Source organism: Zingiber officinale, chromosome 11B, assembly GCF_018446385.1.
Source record: "Zingiber officinale cultivar Zhangliang chromosome 11B, Zo_v1.1, whole genome shotgun sequence".
NCBI lineage: Eukaryota > Viridiplantae > Streptophyta > Magnoliopsida > Zingiberales > Zingiberaceae > Zingiber > Zingiber officinale.
Genome location: NC_056007.1, coordinates 26,169,720 through 26,192,250, shown reverse-complemented (window position 1 = coordinate 26,192,250; position 22,531 = coordinate 26,169,720).

Sequence of the window (22,531 nt, the reverse complement as noted above, 5' to 3'; positions counted from 1 at the left end):
ATTGGAGAAATTTTTATAAATTTCTAGAAACAAATTAGGAAGTTTTAATTTTTGTTTTAATTAAAACTCTCCTTGTTTTTGGGAGAAGAGTGGCCGGCCATTATAATTTGAAAAGAGAAAATTATTTTAATTAAATAAATTTTCCTTTTCAATGGCAAAAGAATTAAGGAAGTTTTTATTAAATTTTCCTTATTTGCCAAGACCAAGGATTATAAAAGAGGGGGTAGAGGAGGCTTCAAGGCTAACGACTCTATTCTATTTTTTCTCTCTTTTCTCCTTGGGTGTGGCCGTCCCTTTCTTTCCTCTCCTCTCCTTTGTGTGGCCGAAACCTTCTCATGGTGGAGATAGCTTTGGTGGTCGGATCTAAGAAGGAGAAGAAGGAGAGAAAAGAAGCCTCTTTTCTAGCATCCCTTGGAGCATGGTGGTGGTGGCCGAACCTCTTCATCCTAGGAGAAGTTTTGATGGCCGAAACTTGTAAGGAAGAAGAAGGTGCTTGGTGGTTCTCATCTCGGAAGATCGTTGCCCACACAACGTCCGAGGTTAGAAGAGGAATACGGTAGAAGATCAAGAGGTTTTTCTACAAGGTATAACTAGTAATTTTTCTTTCCGCATCATACTAGTTATTTATGGAAATAATACCAAATACAAGAGGCTTACGATTCTAGAATTTCGAATATGTTGTTCGATGTTGTGTTCTTTTGTTTTTTCTTTTCCTTGTGATTTGATTGTTCTTTTCGGTTAACCTAAAATTATTTTAGGAAATTAAATATTAGCTTTCTATAAAAGGTTTTGTCTAGTCGGTGGTGGTTGCTCCCATATCCAAGAAGGCCATGTGCCTCGCCACGTCAGTACTGGGAACCAATTATGGAAATTAATATTTAATGGAATTAATAACTTAAGGTGATTTGGGTCGAACGTGTTAAGTTCCGCAGGAGACCCAAGTCAAAACCTAAAAGAACGAATAGATTAAGTTTTGGATCAAACGTGTTAAGTTCCGCAGGCGATCCAAAATTTAATTTAAAAGAACACATGGTAGCTAGGAAAAGGTTCAGACCTTTGTACAAAATTTTTGTACAGTGGAACCTCTAGGTTTTCTGAGTAGCAACCAACAATTGGTATCAGAGCTAGGGTTTTGCCTCTGTGTATTTGGTATTAGGTTAATTATGCACATGTCATACATAATTTAGGCAGGTTAATAGTAGGATGTGCTAACTTTGTGGATGCAGGATCCAACTATTATGGCTTTTAATTATTATGTGTGTGATTGGACCCTTGGACATGTCAAGGGCATTTATATGTGTGTGCATGATTGTATTAAAATACAGCAGGAGCTGTATTTAGTTTTATTAGGATTTTATTTTTGATCTAGATATATGTACATTCCTTTTATGGAATATAGGATCAAAATGTAAAATTCTATTTATGTCGCGGATCGAATCTTGCAAAGCGTGGAACCTTCTAAGGACCAGAGGCGCAGCGGAACTAGGAGCAAGATAGAGGCGACAGCTAGACCCGGTGGCGGTGGCCAAATATGGCAGCAGCTTGGGATGACAACACACGGAGGACAACTAGAGATAAAAGCCATAATAGTTGAAAATTAGATTTTCTATTTATTGCTTTTATATTGTGTTGTGTGTGCATGTTAGTTTACAAGTTTAGTAGGCTAGCATAGTTAAAATTCCTCATTAATAAATAACTAAGTGGGAGAGGGATTTTTAAGTAAATCTCATGGTCTCCATTACTGGTTTGTAAGTGATGCAAACAAGCTTGCGCGTTGGCTCTGAGTGCCTTCCTCCATAACGGATGAGCTTGTTTGCGGATCACTAGAACAGACTTCCATTTTTGGATGACTATAGGAAGTTAATTAAGAGCGTGTGATCTTCCCCAACGGAAGGGGCATAATATTATTAATGGACTTAGTGTCAAGTAATGGTATACACTTAGACACATCTAATAATATCCTCCCCATCACTGCTATTATTTGTGTGACCAAATGAAACCAACTATTAATTTGTCATAAAACTAGGATGACAAGATAATAAAATTAAAGGGTTAAAACCCCTCTTACAAATGATTGATTTTGTATACGTCCACACAAACGTGGCATACAAAATTAACGGTGTTTGAGATAATTTTATTTGTCATAAAGTTACGTTGACAAGATAGTTAATGGGTAAAACCCTCCTCTTACAAAAGTTGATTTTGTATACGTCCACACTAACGTGGCATGCAAAATTCACGGTGTTTTGAGGTGTTGGTAAATTTAAATAGTATTGTTAGAGGAATCAATATTATTTTAAATTTAGAGTCTTGACCAAATATTTGATTAAAGATAGACCAACTATTAATTTTATTCGTCATAAAGTAAGGTTGACGAGATAATAAAATTAAATGATAAAATTTCCTTTTTGAATTTGTATACATCCACACTAACGTGGCATACAAAATTCATGGGGATTTTTAAGGAGTTGGTCTTAACCAAATATTTTTGTGATTCTTAGGATGATGGTTAATCCCTAGCTGATATACTTTAGGATAGACTTAGTGGTCCCAATTATAATTGATTGGAAATAGGATTTGGACATTAAGGTATACTGTCCTCTTAGAACTAAGAACAATATAGGTGTATTTTATTCATTAGTTGATACATGTTTAGTGGAGTTATCTACCGGTACTTGGTGTGTAGATATGGGAGCCACTGATCATGTCTGCAATTCATTGCAGGGTTCCAGGAAACCCAACAACTAAATGAAAATAAAAAACACCGTCCACATGGGCACTACTGCAAAAGTAGCAGCTATTGCAGTGGGAGAGGTTTATTCTCTAATAGGAATAAAATTTGGATTATTAGGAATTGTCTTTACATACTAAGTTTAGAAAGAACCTGATTTCAGTTTCTAAACTACTATAGAATAGATATTGTGTCTATTTTGATAACAAAGTTGTTATCAAGAAAAATAGGCAAGTTATCTATTCTGGTATGTTGGTTGACAATTTATAATCCAATAACTCCCACGATGCAACAAATGGAAATTAGTAACACATCTTCTAATTTTAAGAGAAAGCAACCTTCGGAAATGAACCAATTATATCTTTGGCATCTAAAGCTAGGTTATACTTGAGTAGGATTTATTGGTAGCTGATGAACTTTTGGGTTCATTGGTAGTGAAAATCTTTCCAACCTGCGAGTCTTACTTGGAAGGAAAATAACCAAGAAGCTTTTAAGTCCAAGGGTTATGGAGTCAAAGATATGTTGAAATCGGTTCATTCTGATTTGTGTGATCCTATAACTATCCAGACAAGAGGTAGTATTGAATATTTTGTCTATTTTATAGACAACTATTCAAGATACAAATAAATTTACTTAATGTACGGCAAGACTAAGTAATTTGATTAGTTCAAAGAGTACAAGGCTGATGTGGAGAAATGTTAAAGTAAAAGTCACTATGGTAAGATCGTAGTGGCAAGTACCTCTTGGGAGAATTTAGGAGTCACTTATCAAAAGTAGGGATTCAATTCCAACTAACTGCACCTGGTACACCCCAACAGAATGGTGTAGAAAAAGGAAGGTATAGGACTCTTATGGAAATAAGTAGATTGATGAGTTATTTAGAATATTACCAAAATCATTTTAAGGATATACTCTGGAAACGGAAGTGAATATAGTACCTTCCAAAGTCAGAACTCTCTACTCATATAGAATTGCTAAATAGGCATAAGCCTATTTTGAAGCATATTCGGATTCGGGTAGTCCAGCACATATGCTGAAGAGAGACAATGATAAGTTGGACAGGAATTCACTTGTTTGTAAGTTATCCTAGAGAAATGAAAATAGGTTTATAGTCTTAAAAATCAGAAGGTTATTGTTAGCACCAATGATAGATTTTTAGAAAAGGACTATGTAATAAATCATGTGCCCATAAGTAAATTTGTTCTTAAGGAAATAATAAAGGACATGTCTAATCTAGTACCAACTGTACAAGATGAAATATCACAAGAAACTGCAACACGTATCATAAATGATACACAATTACAGACAGTGCCTCATCGTAGTGGGAGTGTAACAACCCAACTCCTGGGTACTAGACTGTGAGCCGGATCGCTACATTAACTACTGAAACTACTGTGCCGTACTGTGCGGAAAACTGGGTAAAATAAAATTTCACTAACTGACTCTGTTAATCTGACAACTGATGCACCCATGTGGTTATAAGGAAGGATTCAAGACCCTTTCCGGTTGATGTACATGTGCTAAGGAGGATTCTTGACCTCCCATCTGAGCTAGGAACTCAAACTAACTTCCCAGCTAGCTGCTGATCGATCCACGGATCGATCAAGCTTACTACGATTCTATGCCATGCTGGATCGGTCTGCGGACCGATTCAGCAGAGGTTGGATCGGTCGGAAGGACCGATCCAGGTGTGTCTGGATCGGTCTACGGACCGATCCAGGCACCTGGAGACGCTGGGATGCCCTCTGTTCGATGCTGGATCGGTCGGTTGACCGATCCAGGCACCTGGAAATCTCCTCCGAGACTACTGTATCGAGCTGGATCGGTCGGCTGACCGATCCAGGAGGATACAGTAGCATACTGTATCTCGCTGGATCGGTCGGCTGACCGATCCAGTGGAACAGCTCAGACCCTGATCGGTCTGGGGACCGATCAGTGTCTGATTTCACTCGAGAGTTCTGATTTCAGCACTTTGGCGTGCCAAATCATCACACAACAGTTCTAAAACAATAGAGATACATTCTAGCATATAAGTACTAATGTTCTAAACGTGATAATCTAAACAAGACATAGTTACTAAGCTAGAACAATTAGTAACAAGATTAAGTATGAAACTAGACATGTTAAGTGCTAAAACTGAAATAAAAGCGTATAGATCCCAAGGATCTTTATTCCAGACCCCTTGCACACACACATCATCGTAGCATCGCCCTCCAGCCTCCGCTAATCCACTTTTCTTTTACCGGTATCTGCAGTATAAGAAAAGTAGTATCTGTAAGCCAATAAGCTTAGTAAGAAACCATCTACCTCACAAAAGCATGCATACGATGCAAATATGATTTTAAATCATGCTGTTTGAAAAATATACTGAATATGCATGCATGGCATGGCATGGTATCACACAAGGCATGGCATAACATATAAACTGAGCATGCTCTAAACTGATCATGGCATATTTATAAACTGAGCATGAAACTGAACTAGTCAAGCATATATCTAAATCTGTACACGAACTCAAATCAAGTAAACTGAACCTGAACTGAAAGCTAAATTAGTGTTCTCATCACTTTGGTTTCAAATTTGAAAACTATACATATAATAGATGAAAATACTAAACATCTTTGTTGGGCACAGCTGTACTTCTTGCGCATCCCTCGAGACCGGGATTGCAAGTTCGAATCCAGTGAGGTTACTAGGTTATCTGAACCTAGGGACGACTGTGGGAGTCCAGCCCATGGATATCTGATCCAAGTACAGTGCCAACTGAATAAAAGTAAAATACTGAATACTGTTTTATTTTACTTTGCTGTTCTAGGTTATCTGAACCTAGAGCTAGGTTATCTGAACCTAGAGGCTACTGTGGGAGCCTACCCTATGGATATCTGATCCATATAGCTATGATAACTGATAAATAACTGAATAAAAATGTTTCTAACATATTTTACATGCTGTTAGGACGCCTATTGGTGCATCCTTCTGAACTGGGCATTCTACCGAATGCTTGGTGTGCACTAAAAACACACCCTAAAACTGAAAACTGTAAAATTACTGATCTAACGCCAAAACTAACAAGCGAGAGCAATTATACTGCAGGTGAGGGGTTTCTTACCTCAATCGCAAGGTTTTCTTACAATTCTATCCGCTAGGTCTTCCGGAAAACTGATCCGTTCACGTCTTCGCGTTCCTCTCGCGGAGATGAACCTTTTTCGTGTTGGAGTCGTCGCCGGAAGGTGATCCCTTGACCCTTGGCTTGGTGTGTCGTGCGTGAGGAAGAGGAGAAGAAAAGAGAGGCGGCGGTGGTGTTGGGTTTCGGTGGAGAAGAATGTGTCGAACCAAAATAACCCAAACCCCAACTTAAGTTTATTATTTATATTAAGTGGTTTAATGAACCCAACTCTAATATAAATATATTTGGTTCTCCTTTCTTTCAGCACGGCCCTGCTGGGTTCACCGGTTACTAAACTTATCCGTAAACCATAGGTCTCGGGTTCGATTCCCGCCTAAGCTATTTTACGGTTCTAATTATTTTTGCTACTTCCGCTACTCGGAAAAATTCCGGAAAAATATCTAAAAATTCCAGAAAAATCATACAATAATTCTAATATAGTTTTGAGAATTTTCGGGCATTACAATCCCCATACCTTATAAAAAAGTTCGTCCCCGAACTTAAAACAATTCTGGGTACTTTTGTCTCATGCTGGCCTCTGTCTCCCAAGTCGCCTCTGCTGCTGTGTGATTTTGCCAGCTGACTTTGACTAATGGTACTTCCTTGTTCCGTAATTTCTTTACTGCTCGGTCTATTATCTTAATAGGCCGACTGTCATAGCTGAGATCATCACGGACCTGTACCAACTGGGGCTCAATCACCTGGGTGGCGTCTGGAATATGCTTCTTCAGCATAGAGACATGAATTACGTTGTGGACAGCTGACATCTCCTGAGGTAGCTCTAGCTCATATGCTACCTTGCCCACTCTCTTCGTGATAAGGTATGGTCCCACATATCTGGGAGCTAGCTTGCCCTTCTTCCCAAAACGCATGACTCCCTTCATGGGAGCTACTCGAGAACTGTATCCCATTTGAAAACTCTAGGGTGCGTCGTGTGTCGGCATAGCTCTTGGCTGACTCTGTCTTTGTCTCTATCCTCTGGCCGAATCTGCTTTGTATGGCTTTGTGGTATCTGCTACTAGATATGTCCGAGCTCTAGTTCCTTCGTTCACCACTCTCATACCGGATGGGTGATCGCACCTCATATAGAATGCCTCATATGGTTCCATCGATAGTGGCACGATAGCTGTTGTTGTATGTAAATTACGCTAGACTCAGATATTTGCACCAACTTCCTTTGAAATCTAGGGCACAAGCTCGGAGCATATCTTGAGTACTGATTTACTCGCTCTGTCGACCATCATGCGGGATGGAAGGGTGTTGAATTTTAGCGGGTGCCCATGGTATTGTACACACTTCCGGAAGTGTGATGTAAATCTCTTGTCACATCGATATAATGGTTCGTGGGACTCCATGCAGCCTGACAATCTCCTTGAGATACAACTGAGCTAAGCGCTCCATGGAATAGGATATTCGGATAGCTAAAAGTGGGCTGATTTAGTCAACATGTCGACTATTACCCGATAGCATCAAAACCATTCGTGGTTCTGGGTAATCCCACTATGAAATCCATAGAAATATCCTCCACTTCCATTACGGAATCAGATGTATTGTAGAACTCCTCCGGTCGTGATGTTACGCCTTAACCCTCGGCGAGGTTAGGCAGATCTTGGCGTGTCTGGCGATATCTCGCTTCATCCAGGCCACCAAAATCGTTTCTTTAGATCCCGATACATTTTGGTGGAACCAGGATGCATCGCAAGGAGTCCTGTGAGCCTCGTCTAGAATCTATTTCGTAGTTCCTCCCGATCACAGTCTGTCACCAAAATACAACACCCGCTATCGGACACTCTGAATTCTCTACTGATTCTGCTAGCCCTTGCTTGATTTTCTGAATTTCGGGGTCCCATCCTGAGCTGACTGAATATCACCAAGCAAGGTAGACTCTAAGGTCATAGTAGAGAGCTGTCCGACGATGAGTTCGAGACCAAAATCCGCGATCTCCTTCTGTAGGGGTGGTGACATGGCTGCTAGAGATAATAGTAGCTGGATTTTCTGCTAAGTGCATCTGCTACCCTATTGGCTTTCTGGTGGTAGAGGATGTCTATGTCATAATCTTTGACTAGCTCTAGCCACTGCCATTGTCGCATATTCAGATCCTTCGAGTGAAGAAGTACTTGAGACTACGATGATCTGTATACACTCTGCTGAGCTCCATACAAGTAATGTCTCCAAATTTTGAGACGAACACCACTGCTGCAAGCTCAAGATCATGAGTAGGGTAGTTCTTCTCATAATCCTTGAGTTTTCCGGAGGCATAAGCGATTACCTTGCCATCTTGCATCAGCATTGCTCCTAATCCCAATTTAGAGGCGTCACTATATATATCGAAGTGTCTGTATTTTCTAGCAGTGTCGAATAGGTGCACTAGTCAATCTCCTCTTGAGTTATTTGTTCTCATGATCCTCATCCGAAATTTCTTGTTCTTCTGGTGAGGTATCGGTGGGAGGCTATCTGGAGAAGTCCTCTCAATTTCTGTGGTAGCTGCTAATCCCGAGCTTACGATTTTCTTGGCGTTCTGGGTCTCTTCCGGTTACTTACCTTCTATTTTCTTGGGATCTACCATAACACCATCCTTGGAGATGATGTGACCTAGAAAGGCTACTGGTCTAGCCAAAATTCACATTTCGTGAATTTGGCGTATACCTGGTTCTGCTGAAGGATCTGTAGTACTGGTGTTCTTCCTGAGTGCTGAATAGATAAGAATGTCATCGATGAACACGATGACAAACTTGTCTAAGTATTCTCGAATACTCTGTTCATGAGGTCCATGAAAGTAGGCTGGAGCATTTGTCACGCGAAAGGGCATGACTACGAACTCATAATGTCCGTATCTGGTCACGAAAGCTGTTTTAGGTATATCACCTTCCTTGACTCTAACCCGGTGATATCACGATCGAGGTCAATTTAGAGAACACTGTGGCTCCCTTTAGGCGGTCAAACGGTCATCTATCACGGGAGAGGTACTGTTTTTAATTGTGACACAGTACAGGCAGTAGTCTATGCATAAGCGTACTTCCATCCTTCTTCTTCACGAACAACACAGGTGCTCCCATGGTGACTGAGGCGTATGAAACCCTTGTCAAGAAGCTCTTGTAATTGCTCTGAAGTTCCTGATTCTGCTGGAGCCATGCGGTGCAGTGCCTTGGAAATTGGATTTGTCTGGGAATGAGCTCTATCTCAAATTCAATCTCACTGTCAGGTGCTAAGCCTGGCTCTTAGGGAAAACTGCTGGGTAGTCACAAGCGACTCGAACCTCTGAAAGGCTGTTGGTTCTTGTCCTGGCTGGTGTTGACTACATTTGCTAAAAATCCCATGCATCCCGAATCCATTAAGCTTTGTGCTTTCGGTGTTGAGAGAAACTTCACGGCTTTTCTCTTTGGCTTCCTATTACTCAAAGTACTCCTACTTGAGTTGGAATATGACCTTCATTTACGGCACTCTATAGAAGCGCCGTATCGATCAGAAAATCCATTCCAAAGATGACATCGTAGTCGGTCATTTCTAGCACTATCGGATCACCAAAAGTTCCAATGCGCTATAATGGTAGCCACTCTACGATGCGTAGATGCCATAGTGTCTCCTGAGGGTAGTGTTGTCGAATATTGAGTACCTCCGGAGGTGTTGCTAATTTCTCGGCAAATGCCCTGGATACATAAGAGTGGGTTGCCCGATGTCGAATAAAGGCAGTTGCATTATCTTGTAAAATATTGACGACCTGTGACATCGAGGCATTTGCTCGTCCTCTACGGTCGGTGAGAAAATCACGGCATTAGGTGGGGCTTCTAATGCACTTTGGTGATCATAGACCATCTAAGTGCATACATCGGTGTATGCCTTTGGTGAGCTCCATCTTGTATGTCGGTGGTGAGGAATTCTTGTTCAGACCTTTGCTAGCCATGTGCCCTTCATCACATTCAAAACAACCTCGCGTACCCTTGCGGCAAACTCACGGATGATGTTTCCCACAAGTAGCACACTTGGGATGTCTGGAATGTTTTCCAGCTGGTCCTCCTTTTGGGTCACTGCTTGCCTTGCGTTTCCCCTTCCAATTGGAGCTATGTCCCTGTTGTTTCTGCTGAGTACCTGAGCTAGCTTGTCCCTTGGGCTCTGGGGAAACCTGCTTCTGCTGGGTGATATTGTGCTGATAGTGCTCGGTGATCAGAGCACTACTCACTAGCTCCTCTGTGGTTTGTGGCCTATGAACGCCACCAGCCACATTCATTGCGATCTCTGGTCTGAGCATCTTCAGCATCAACCGTACTCATTCCTTCTCTGAGCTGACTAGTTCTGGACACAGACGGGCCAACCTGTTGAATTTCTTCACGGCCTCCTGAACTGATAGGTTGCCCTGACGAAATTCCGTAAACTCGTCATAGTGTCGGTTCGTGACTTGCATGTGAAAGAATTCCTCGAAGAATTCTTTCTCGAAGTTGGCCCATGTCATCTGATTTACTGGCCACTTCGATTTAATCCGCTCCCACCACATGCGTGCATCTCCTGTTAAACAGAAAGAGACACACTTCACCTTTTCGTGCTCTGGCCAGTCTAGAAGCTCCATCGTGCTTTCCAGGGTTTTAAACCATGCTTGTGCATCCCATGGTTCGCTGGTGCCTGAGAAGTTCTCGGGTTTAATTCTCTGCCACTGGATAAGGTAAGCTTCTCTCTTAGCCCATGCTACTGGGGCTACTGGGACTGGTGCTGCAGGTTGAGCTGGTACAACCTCTGTGATTACTGGAGTAGTGAGGTTCGGTACTGGAGTGACTGGGGGAGTAGTCTGCTGGTTAGCCTTTAAGGAGGCTATCTCCTGCGGTTGTTCAGCTAACTGCTGCTGTAGCTGAGTCACTAATGCTGTAAGGTCTGGGGGAGGCACTGAACTGCCTGCCTCATGCTGGGGCTCAGCCGCTGCTGCTTTCTTAGCTGAACGTCCTCATACCATTTTCTAAATAGCAGAGAACACATATATATAACTAGGCTATCATGTTATAGTTAACTACTGGTAGCATGTTAAATACTATCACTGTAAACATGAATTAATTAACTACTAACATGAGAGCAAAACATGAAGCACATATAACTGTTATGAAAGCTGAAAACAAAACTGAGTGAGAGATGTTCTTACTTGGAAGCTGTAGGCGCAATGCTGATGTGTGTGTAGGAAGTAAGGAACACTGCTCTGATACCACTCTGTAATGACCCAACTCCTGGGTACTAGGCTGTGAGCCGGATCGCTACATTAACTACTGAAACTACTGTGCCGTACTGTGCAGAAAATTGGTAAAATAAAATTTAACTAACTGACTCTGTTAATCTGACAACTGATGCACCCATGCGGTTATAAGGAAGGATTCAAGACCCTTTCCGGTTGATGTACATGTGCTAAGGAGGATTCTTGACCTCCCATCTGAGCTAGGAACTCAAACTAACTTCCCAGCTAGCTGCTGATCGATCCACGGATCGATCAAGCTTACGATTCTATGCCTGTTTGGATCGGATGCGGACCAATTCGGCGGTGAATCGATCGGAAGACCGATCGGTGTGTCTGGATCGGTGCGGACCGATCGAGCACTGAAACGGGGATGCCCTCATTCGATCTTTGGATCGGTCGGTGACCGATCCGGCACTAATCTCCTCCGAGACTCGTATCGAGTGGTTGGTCGGTGACCGATCCGGGAGGATCTGATAACATCTGTATCTCATTGGATCGGTCGGTGACCGATCGATGGAAAACTTCAGACCACTGATCGGTGCGGGGACCGTCGATGTCTGATTCACTCGAGTTCGATTTGACACTTTGGCGTGCCAAATCATCACACAACAGTTCTAAAACAATGGAGATACATTCTAGCATATAAGTACTAATGTTCTAAACGTGATAAGCTAAACAAGACATAGTTACTAAGCTAGAACAATTAGTAACAAGACTAAGTATGAAACTAGACATGTTAAGTGCTAAAACTGAAATAAAAGCGTATAGATCCCAAGGATCTTTATTCCAGACCCCTTGCACACACACATCATCGTAGCATCGCCCTCCAGCCTCCGCTAATCCACTTTTCTTTTACCGGTATCTGCAGTATAAGAAAAGTAGTATCTGTAAGCCAATAAGCTTAGTAAGAAACCATCTACCTCACAAAAGCATGCATACGATGCAAATATGATTTTAAATCATGCTGTTTGAAAAATATACTGAATATGCAAGCATGGCATGGCATGGTATCACACAAAGCATGGCATAACATATAAACTGAGCATGCTCTAAACTGATCATGGCATACTTATAAACTGAGCATGAAACTGAACTAGTCGAGCATATATCTAAATCTGTACACGAACTCAAATCAAGTAAACTGAACCTGAACTGAACTGAAAGCTAAATTAGTGTTCTCATCACTGGTTTCAAATTTGAAAACTATACATATAATAGATGAAAATACTAAACATGCTGTTGGGCCCTGGCAACTATACCGGGATTGCATGTTCTGAATCCAGCAGGGTTACTAGGTTATCTGAACCTAGGGACGACTGTGGGAGTCCAGCCCATGGATATCTGATCCAAGTACAGTGCCAACTGAATAAAAGTAAAATACTGAATACTGTTTTATTTTACTTTGCTGTTCTAGGTTATCTGAACCTAGAGCTAGGTTATCTGAACCTAGAGGCTACTGTGGGAGCCTACCCTATGGATATCTGATCCATATAGCTATGATAACTGATAAATAACTGAATAAAAATGTTTCTAACATATTTTACATGCTGTTAGGACGCCTATTGGTGCATCCTTCTGAACTGGGCATTCTACCGAATGCTTGGTGTGCACTAAAACTGAAAACTGTAAAATTACTGATCTAACGCCAAAACTAACAAGCGAGAGCAATTATACTGCAGGTGAGGGGTTTCTTACCTCAATCGCAAGGTTTTCTTACAATTCTATCCGCTAGGTCTTCCGGAAAAACTGATCCTCTCGACGATCCGTTCACGTCTTCGCGTTCCTCTCGCGGAGATGAACCTTTTTCGTGTTGGAGTCGTCGCCGGAAGGTGATCCCTTGACCCTTGGCTTGGTGTGTCGTTCGTGAGGAAAAGGAGAAGAAAAGAGAGGCAGCGGTGGTGTTGGGTTTCGGTGGAGAAGAATGTGCCGAACCAAAATAACCCAAACCCCAACTTAAGTTTATTATTTATATTAAGTGGTTTAATGAACCCAACTCTAATATAAATATATTTGGTTCTCCTTTCTTTCAGCACGGCCCTGCTGGGTTCACCGGTTACTAAACTTATCCGTAAACCATAGGTCTCGGGTTCGATTCCCGCCTAAGCTATTTTACGGTTCTAATTATTTTTGCTACTTCCGCTACTCGGAAAAATTCCAGAAAAATATCTAAAAATTCCAGAAAAATCATACAATAATTCTAATATAGTTTTGAGAATTTCGGGCATTACAGGGAGAGTTGTCAAGCAACCTAAATAGGTTCATGTTTTGGGAGAGTTTGGACTCGATCCCTGGAGGACATGAACCTGATCTCCGGTCATATAATGAAGCACTCCAAGATAAAGATGCAGCATCTTGGCAAAGAGTAATGAATAACAGAATTAGAATATATGTATTCTAATAAAATCTGGAAGCTTGTAGAATCACCAAATGGTGTAAAAGCCGTTGGGTGTAAAAAGGTCTATAATAGGGAAAGAGGGATAGATAGGAAGGTAGTAACTTTCAAAGCAAGGCTTGATGAAAAAGGAAACTTTTTCACTGGTAGCCATGCTTAAGTCTATCAGGATTCTTTTATCTATTTGGCAAGTGGATGTCAAGACAGCATTCCTTAATGGAAGTCTTGAAGAAAGCATCCATATAAAGCAACCAGAAGGGTTCATTGCAAAGGGCTAAGAGCATCTTGTGTGCAAGCTCAATCAGTCTATGGACTGAGGCAAAGCTTCAAGGTCTTAGAACATCTGGTTTATCAAAGTCTATGGATTTAGTAACCGGATAAGTCTTGTGTATACAAAAGATGTGATGGAAACGTGGTGGTATTTCTTGTACTATACTTAGATAACATTTTTGGTAGTTGGAAACAATATCAAAATGTTGTCAGAAGTAAGGGTATGGTTGTCCAAACAATTCGATATAAAGGACTTGGGAGAATGTATATATTCTTGAGATCAAAGTAATAAGGGATTGCAAGAAAAGAATATTTTACTTATCCCAAGCTTCATATATTGGAAAAATCCTTACTCGTTTTAAGCATACAAAACTCCAAGAAAGGTTTCTTACCTTTTCAGGATGGAGTAACTTTATCTAAAGATATGTCTCTGTAGACATCAAAGGAGATAAAGGAAATAAAGGCAGTTCTTTATGTTACGGCTGTTGGAAGCCTAATGTATGCTATGCACGAGATCAGAAATCTGTTTTGCCAAGAACATAGTTAGCAGATATCAAAGAAACCCTGGACAAGGATAGTGGACTACAGTAAAGCATATATTGTAGTACCTTAGAGGCACTAGAGATTATATGCTAGCTTACAAGGCAGTTAATTTAGTCCTTGTGGGTTGCATGGATTTTGACTTCCAATCGGATAGAGACAATAATAAGTCGACCTCGGGGTTTTGTGTTTACTTTAGGAGGAAAAGTCATAACTATGGAAGAGTGATAAGCATAGATGTTTTTCTGGACTCCACCATAGAAGCTGAGTATATGGTAAGCCTCTGAGGTAGCCATAAAAGCTGAATGACTCAATAACCTCAAGATAGACTTAGATATGATTTCTGGTTTGTCCAAAGATTATTACAATTTATTGTAATAATATTGGTGCAGTAGCAAACTCGAAGAAACCATAAGTCTATAAGGCAAGTAAACACAATAGAGCGCAAGTACCACCCAATACGAGAAATCGTATAAACGAGGAGAAGTTGTAGCCGCCTAGATTGCATCAGATGATAACCTAAGGTACTTAAGGCAAGAGTTTTTTTAAAGGCATGGGAATCAGATGTATGGCAGCAAATATGGTAGCTTAGTCTTTTAGTATAAGTGGGAGATTGTTAGAATATATACTAAAAGCCTAGCTTTTGGTATAAAACATTTATCTAGAAATAAGAATCACATTGTTCAAATGTCTACATTTGTGATAAATGTAATTATTCAATTAATTTATATTGTAGATAACATGGTGTGTGGTGTCACACACAGAAGATCATGTTATCAGTACCTTATAAATTATAAACAGTAGCTCACGACCAAAATGGAAAGGAACAAACCATTAGAAGGTCGTAGTGTAATTAGGTATCAGTTTATCTTGACTGTATAATTACACTAGTACACTTAGAGTGTATTGAGTAGGACCATTTGAGGTCGTTTCTTTTATACTGATTTTATAAAGAAACAAAGACCTCGGTTATTATGGAAGTGTGTGCTCTTAATCCTAATATAATAACAAGCACATATATTTGATATTTATTTCTTTAATTTATCAATTGGTGAGATTTAGTTCGATGAATCAATAAGCCCGATAAGTTGGGAAATTTTATCACTTATAGTGTATGTTGTTGATTATAGAAGGAAACTGTGTCCTAGAGATACTAGGTTTATAATGTCCTCAAGAGGAGCTCATAAGGATTGTCATGTTAAACCCTGCAGGTGGACCTAGTCCGACATGATGATAAGGTTGAGTGGTACTACTCTTGGACTAAGATATTAATTAAATGAGTTGTCAGTAACTCACTTAATTAGTGGGCATTCGATATCTTAAACACAGGGAGACTAACACACTCATGATAAGAAGGAGCCCAAAATGTAATTTGGGATTGGTGCGGTAGTTCAATAATAGTTCTCTAGTGGAATGAATTATTATTGTTAAAATTAAGGTGTGTGTTCGGGGCGAGCACGGTTTATCGGGAGACCAAAACCAATTCCTCCTCTCGGTCCCTATCGTAGCCTCTTAATTATAGAGTACTATACCCACCTATACTCACCTTCTTACCCATCCTATAGGGGCCGACCAAGCTAGGGCCGGCCATGGGTATGTTCATGGGTGAATTCATGTGGCCGTCCCTATTAAAATAAAAAGGAATTTTAATTTTAAAATTTTTCTTATGTGGATAATATAATTTAAAAGAGAGTTTAAAAATTTAAATCCTTCCTTTTATAAGATTCTACAAAAGATTAAGAGAAGAGTTAAAATCTCTTTCCTTATTTGTAGATTAAAGGTTGATTTTAATTTTGGTAAAAACTTTCCTTTTAATTATATTCATGATTTAAAAGAAAGTTTAAAAATTAAAAATTCTCTTTTATTAGTTTCTACAAAAGATTAAGAAAAGATTTAATATCTTTCCTTATTTGTAGATTGAAAGGAGATTTTAATTTTTAGAGATAACTTTCCTTTTTGAAAATTATCCACATGTTTAAAAGAAAGATTTTAATTTATAAAATTTCTTTTTATTAACCAATCATGAAGGGATTAAAATTATTGGAGAAATTTTTATAAATTTCTAGAAACAAATTAGGAAGTTTTAATTTTTGTTTTAATTAAAACTCTCCTTGTTTTGGGGAGAAGAGTGGCCGGCCATTATAATTTGAAAAGAGAAAATTATTTTAATTAAATAAATTTTCCTTTTCAATGGCAAAAGAATTAAGGAAGTTTTTATTAAATTTTCCTTATTTGCCAAGACCAAGGATTATAAAAGAGGGGGAAGAGGAGGCTTCAAGGCTAACGACTCTATTCTATTTTTCCTCTCTTTTCTCCTTGGGTGTGGCCGTCCCTTTCTTTCCTCTCCTCTCCTTTGTGTGGCCGAAACATGAGAGCCGAAACCTTCTCATGGTGGAGATAGCTTTGGTGGCCGAATCTAAGAAGGAGAAGAAGGAGAGAAAAGAAGCCTCTTTTCTAGCATCCCTTGGAGCATGGTGGTGGTGGCCGAACCTCTTCATCCTAGGAGAAGTTTTGATGGCCGAAACTTGTAAGGAAGAAGAAGGTGCTTGGTGGTTCTCATCTCGGAAGATCGTTGCCCACACAACGTCCGAGGTTAGAAGAGGAATACGGTAGAAGATCAAGAGGTTTTTCTACAAGGTATAACTAGTAATTTTTCTTTCCGCATCATACTAGTTATTTATGGAAATAATACCAAATACAAGAGGCTTACGATTCTAGAATTTCGAATATGTTGTTCGATGTTGTGTTCTTTTGTTTTTTCTTTTCCTTGTGATTTGATTGTTCTTTTCGGTTAACCTAAAGTTATTTTAGGAAATTAAATATTAGCTTTCTATAAAAGGTTTTGTCTAGTCGGTGGTGGTTGCTCCCATATCCAAGAAGGCCATGTGCCTCGCCACGTCAGTTGTAAAATACTGAAAATTAGCGAATAGTGATAAGGGATTTTTCCGGAATTTTTAGAAATTTTTCGGGAATTTTTCGGAGCTCATATGGACGAGTTTACGGGGATTTACGGGGATAAAATAGGGCCCGGAAAAAAAAAGCCAGTTTAGGCTACCCATTTAATTGAGGAAATGTTTTATTTTCCTTATTTATTTCTTTTCTTTTTCTTTTATTGCTTTTTCTCGTTTCTTTTCCCTATCCTCACCGAACTGTGCCTTTCCTCCCGATTTCCCCCTGCGACGCCGAGCCCTAACCACCTCGCGCCGACGCCTTCCTTCTTCTCCTCTCACGCGACGGTTCCACCTTCTCCTCTTCATCTTCTTCCTCTCCTCATCCATGCCGAGTCGTGCGCCAATCACCGGCCACAGGGAAGCCAGCGCCGTTGCCTCTGCCCTAGCGTCGACGACCCACTCCCGACGCCACAGCCGTCGCGGCCGATCGCTTGCCACCGAGCTCTCGTCTCCGGCCGATTCCCTGTGCGCTAGTTTGGGTTCACAGCACCGACACCGCCCGATTCCGCACTTCTCCCATCTGCTGATCTCCGATTCTTCTCCGATCAACAACGCCGTCTGCTATTGCCGGAGTTGCAGAGTCCCTCTATCGCGGAAGTCATGCCCTAGCCCCTCTGTTGCGATTTGGCAGCACTCCAGCCGAGCCCTAGCTTCTGGTCTGTGGTTTCCAAGGGTGTTCGGTTGCTTCGGCTGCACTTGGGGTCTCCTTCGGCAGATGTGAATCTGGTTTGGGGGTGAAGCTTGCAAGGTATTGGATTTATAGGATTTGACTTCATGATTTGTACTGGAATTGTAAACTATATGATGGATATTTGACCTATTTGACCTATACAGCAGGATTTGGGAATTGTAGTGTTGGATTTGGAGGTTAGCGGTTCCACCTAGCTCCGAGCATTATTCTGGCAGTAACTTCTCCAGTTGTGATTCAACAGAGGAGGACAAATTAGCGGCTGCCCTTATTCCGACAGGAACCACCTGTTGTGGACCAACAGAAGAGACTTTGGTGTTGAGGACTGTGATTCGAGACGGGCGTCTCGACATCGGATTGGTTCGGTTCGATCTATATCGGAGGCGGGTACCTCTTGACTTATCTGTTATGATATCGTCATTTGGATATGCATAGTACTTTATAGCTGCAAACAATGAACATGTTTGTCTTTGGTATGTCACTGTTTGATATCCATAGCATGTTGGGTTTGTCGCTTGTTATGTATCCGTGCTTATATCTCGTGATTTATTACCATGAGTATCTTATTGCCATGAGTACCTTAGTTTCTAGAGTGACATACCATGTTTTACTGAAGTTAGGGCTAGGTTCTGGACTTTTGGTTTCAGTCATGTGTATCGAGACTGTCTGATACTTAGGTTTTATGACATGACTGACTTGTGTACCTCTATTTGTATATCATATATGATTCGTGTACCTAGACCTTGATTCTTGATATGTGCATATTGTTGGTACATATGTTATGGAAGGAGATATGTTTAGGATCTAGGTTGCTATACCATAGAGGACCTGTATGCCCTAGATCCGTGGATTTGACCTACTGATACTGTGGTACCCATATTATGTATATATGGATTTTTCTATGCTGATCAGGATATTCCATACTTATTATGTTCAGGACATAGGTTTTTGATATTCTATCTGACCTGTGTACTATAGATTTTGGTATGTGACCATCGCTTTTACAGTACCCATTTTGTATATATGGATATGGTTATGTTGATCGTTTTGTTATGCATAGTGACATGCATCATGATTTCATCTTTGTGCGATTGTCGGCTTCACTATGGTTGAGCCCATCGCCGATTACATACTGCACACACCCCACTCATGGTTTAGTGGTATATCATGCAGGTGTGTGGGTTCTCTGTTTAGCTCCGTTGGTCATATGACCCGCTGGTAGCCTGGCGATCGATTCCGCTCTGTTTAGCTCGGCATGTAGTGTAGCGTAGTGGCCGTGACGGTGGACTCTGTTTGGCTCCGTTGGTCGGAGACTCAGGTGGTAGCCGGCAGAGATATCCTCCCGTCATCGTGTACCGGAGTTGAGAGCATTGAGCTCCCCATTTATGATTTGGGGTCACGGGGCGGAGTACTCCGACATCAATTCCACTCGGTCACTTATCGGGAGCAAGATGGCGGCAGAGTGCACGGTTGTCATAGCCCTACCCACTCGGTCTCACCATTTGTGTGTGAGATGACTGACTGGCGTCAGGGGTGACCAGGGCGCATCATTAGCATCATATGCATTGATGCATTTATATTTTTATGATTGTGTTTGCTGCATTTGGTTGCTGCATTTTGGTTGGATACATACTTTTGACCTGCATACAGGATTATTGACACTTTCGGTTTGACGACTTTTTTGTCCGGATAGGAGTTCCTGCTGAGTACTGCTTCCTCAGTTACCTTTCAGTTTTGCATATTCCCTATATATGATTAGGAAGCTGTATTCCATGTTTGTTGTTGTTAGATATATCTTACTACTCATGTCCATTGGTATTCACTGAGTTGTTGAACTCACCCCCGTTGACACTATCTTTTCAGGTACCGGGTTATTTATGGTGTCGCTTGGAGCATCCTGTCTGCTGGTCCCCACGTCACATCAGAGGACTTATCGGTTTCACGTATGTTTTGTTTGTTTATTGTATCAGTGGTTTAGCTCTGTACTCCGGTTTTATTTTTGGAGTGTTGATGGTGTTATGTGGTATTTGTATTTGTTGGTGGGTGTGTAAGTCGAGCCGGCTAGCAGTCTTTGTGGTTTGGTTTGTAATTACTATTATTAACTGCGTGGTGTTTGCTTTCTTTTATTGTATTATTCCAGCCGCATGTGGTGAGGTATATAGTTTGTAGAAAAGCTTCAGATTGTCCCGGTCAGGGGAGATGCTGCCAAATTTCTTCTGGCAGAGACTCCTCGTGACAATGTAGTGGTATCAGAGCAGGTATACGATACTTGCTATGTGTTCTGGATTTTCGAGATTTATCTGGTACCAATTTATTTGGTATCAGAGATCGACTTACGTGACTTATTTTTTCCGGTGTTTCGGATTTTGTGTTTTGGTCTTCTCGATGTGACTTTTCGGATTTTGGGACCTGGCAGCAGCAGGACATCTCTAAGCTATAGGAGGTATGTTGGTATACTGTTGTCCTACCTTTTTGTTAGTATATGCCCTGTTCACTATTACAGTTTATGACCTGTATTAGCATTATTTATTGGTACCTGTCTAGTTGATATATCATATATTTTATGTGTTAGGTAAACCACTGATCATGGTAGACCGGAATAGGGATCAAGGATTACAGGTCTCTGCTGATTTTTCATATCACACCATTAGTAGTATTAGCTTCTATTACTACTAGTTGATTAGCATATTGAGGCACATACCAGCCTCTGCTAGTATTAGCTGGGTAGTGGATAGTATCTATATCTTCATGTTGACCTAGCCAGTAGTATATCATTTTATCTTAATTAATTACATCAGTAGATAACCGATTTACTCTTGTTAGATGGGTCAGTGAAAGACTGACTTACGCTTGTCGACTTGGGTAGTCGTAGATTGATATACCTTAGTAGCTTATGGAGGATTAAGGTATTCTTGATTAGTTAATAGATGACCGATATAGCTTTATTGGTCCGATCTGAATCTTTGGGTAGTTTGTGCTTAGTTTGGTATCTAAAGCACATTTGAGTACATGTTTTGTACTGATGTGGAAAAGACTGAGTTGATCGTATATCATTGTCGATTTTGGTCAGTCTATGGAGGATTGATGTATCATATTCTATGGATACTTTAATTTTAGACTGTATGTACCTAATTGGATAACTTAGAAGGTTGATTGGGTCAAATATGTTGATTATCCCTAGCTTTGTTTCATGTACATATGATTGTAATGAGTTGTAGGAGGTCTCTGATGGTTAGTTCATTTGCAGGAAGGGTGAGTATTCACATCTAGATATGGTTGTTGTATGTTCCTTGTGGATTATAGCTTCTTAGTTAGCTGTACGTGTCTGATTGACATATTGGAGGTATCTTATTGATTTAAATCTGTGTAGTGGTATGTGCACATGGGTGTGAATGTCATGTTGGAAGTATCTTGTCGACTACATCGGTGTTGTGATATGTACATATGTGTTTGGTGTAGTATCTGAGGTATCTTGTTGATTATGTGTGATTTGTGAAAGCACCTAGGTTTTAGTATGCCTTGTTGGAAGTATTACGTTGATTATACTCTTGGCATATGTTTATATATGTCAGGTGAGTGTTGTTTGAGGGTATTGTTGATTTTACCTACGATGATATGTGCACACGGGTTCGGTATACATTATTGGAGGTATCATGGTGAATTATACCTATGACGTGAGTATTTTTAGTGTGTACTAATTGAAGGATTATGTCGATCATACATATGTTGTGTATGCACGTGTGTCAGATGTATGGTTGGTAGCATCATGATGATTCTACCTATGTTAAAAGTAGAATGTTAAATGTCTACATTATGATATTGGTTGTTTTACCCTGTCAACTAATTCTTCCATTAGTGGGTGACCGACCCACTAGGAGGATGATAGAGTTGACTATGGATTTGATTTGCTTACTGGGTGGTTATACCCTAGGCTACCCACAGTGATCTGTGGTAGAGAGATCTCGTGCAATCTCTAGTTAGATAGTTAGGTGCTTTGGACACTTATGTATTGTTGTGGTAGAGCGTACCTTCCACATGTTATGGATCGTTTGTGGTAGAGCGTAGCTTCCACATATTATGGATTCCCACATATTTAGGGATTGTTTTGTAGTGGAGCGTTGCTCCTACATATTGCGGATTGTTTGTAGCGGAGCATTGCCCCCATATTTATTGTGGATACATATTTTGGATTATTTGTGGTGGAGCGTTGCTCCCACATATGGAGGATTTCTTGTGGTAGAGCGTTGCTCCCACATATGTGGTATTTCGTGTGATAGATCATTGCTCTCACACTGGAGGTTCTATTCTTTGGTGATTATATATCGTTGGTGATTAGATCTGTTTATTGTTGGGGATCTTATTGTTAGGAATGTCTGTGATACGGACATTATGTGTCTTGGTTTTACCATTAGTGCTTGTGGTGCCCTAGATGTTATCATGGACTCGATGATTTGGGTATCCCTAGAATGTTTGGATCGGTTTCCATTGTCTTTGTTGACGATGTTGTGATCTATTTCGGATCCGCGGTGAGTCACGTACACCACCTTTGCTTAGATCTAGAGATGTTTCGACGAGAACATCTAT